Here is a 1,931-nt window from a genome sequence, read left to right as displayed (position 1 = left end):
ACTAATGAGGTCAAACGTTCTAAAATTGATTTATTAATGTCTAAGTATGAACGTTTTGAAATGCAACCAAGAGAAACAATCCAGGAAATGTTTACTCGTTTCACTAACATTACTAATGAGCTAGTTTCTCTTGGAAGAATTATTCCCTCTGATGAACAGGTTAGGAAGATCCTAAGGAGCATGCCACAGGATGATAGATGGAGAACCAAGGTCACTGCATTGTTTGAAACAAAGGACTTCACCAAATTCAACATTGAACAATTGGCGGGATCCTTGATGACTCATGAATTACATCTAGGAGCAGCTGTTCCTGAGAACCGAGGCCTTGCTCTCAAGGTTGAGGAACAGGAGGACTCAGAACCTGATGAAGATGAGGTTGCTACGTTGGTCAGAAGAATGAAAAGATTTTACAGGAACTCTAAACCTGGAAATCTAAGAGGAAGGAACTCAATGAGAAAACCAAGCGGTTCCAAGTCTGACCAAGGATGTTTCAAGTGCGGTGATTCTGACCATCAAATCAAAGACTGCCCCCAGTGGGAAAATGAAAAAGGGAAAGGCAAGGGAAAGGATCAATATAAGGAAAGATTCAACAAATCCACCTTTGCCAAGCCCAACTTCAAGAAGGCAATGATCGAAGCTTGGGAAGAAGCCACTGACTCGGAAGAAGATGAGGATCAACCAGAAGAAACAGCAAACCTTTGTCTTATGGCAAAGATCGATGAATCAACACAAGATCCATCAAGTGAAGTAAGTTCCTCAACTCTTCAATCTCTGTCTGTAAATAAATTAGTGGAATTATTGATAGAAACTCTAGACATTTTTAAAAAGCTTATCGTAATAAAGGCTCAAAGTGACAAGGCAATGGAACTTAGCAAAGAACACACAACCTACCTCGATAATGTTAAATCTGATGTACATGGTAGGTTCTTTCAGTTGCCTGACAGGAACACCTCTCTTAAAGACTCTTTTAAAAGAGTTGAAAATGTACATATTATGCTTGATGAAACTAATGAAGTTCAGGAATAGAAGGATTTCGAAAATGGTTTGATTCACTTCACAGATAACAATGAGAAAACTTCTCCAGCTAGACAACATAAAGAGACAGTTGAATCAGGAGTTCAAGAAATCAAAGTGAATCAGGGAGTTCCTACTCAAGAGGAACAAGATCTTAGAGTTCATGATCCAGAAGTTCCTGTTCCTGAGGATCACCCTATTATTCAAGAGGAACAAGGAACTCGAGGATCTCAAGGAACTCAAGAAACAGAAGTAACTGAGGAAAGTTTGAATATTCTTGTGGCTCAATCTCAACCTAAGCCATGGAAACATCAGAGTTCCTCTCCAATGGATCTGATCGTCAGCGACATTGAAAGAGGAACTATGACAAGATCTGAACTTAGGAACTTCTGTACTTTCCATGCGTTCCTCTCCATAATCAAGCCAAATAACCAGAAGGGGATAGAACTCAAATGGATGTACAGGATCAAGCTTGATAAATGTGGAACAATGGTCAGGAACAGAGCAAGGTTAGTTGTTAAAGGCTACAATCAACAGGAAGGTACTAATTTCGAAGAAACTTTTGTTCCTGTTGTTAGATTAGAAACTATAAAAACTTTAATTGTTTTTGCAGCCTTTACAGAAATTAAGTTGTACCACATGGACGTCAAACGTGTCTCCATAAATGAATTTTTTAAAAAGGACGTCTGTGTGGAACAACCTCCCCATTATAAAAATCATGAATCAAATCACATCTATAAGCCTGACAAAGCTCTCCATGGGTTAAAGCAAGTTACAAGATCGTGGTGCGAAATATTATCTAAAATCCTTCTGAAAAATGATTTTAAACGAAACAGATATGACAAAACTTTATTCTTAAAATCAAAAGGAACTGACTCACTAGTTGTACAATTTTACGTTGATAATATACTGTTTGG

This window comes from Spinacia oleracea, chromosome 4 (assembly GCF_020520425.1).
Source record: "Spinacia oleracea cultivar Varoflay chromosome 4, BTI_SOV_V1, whole genome shotgun sequence".
NCBI lineage: Eukaryota > Viridiplantae > Streptophyta > Magnoliopsida > Caryophyllales > Amaranthaceae > Spinacia > Spinacia oleracea.
Note: the sequence above shows the minus strand (reverse complement) of the source record.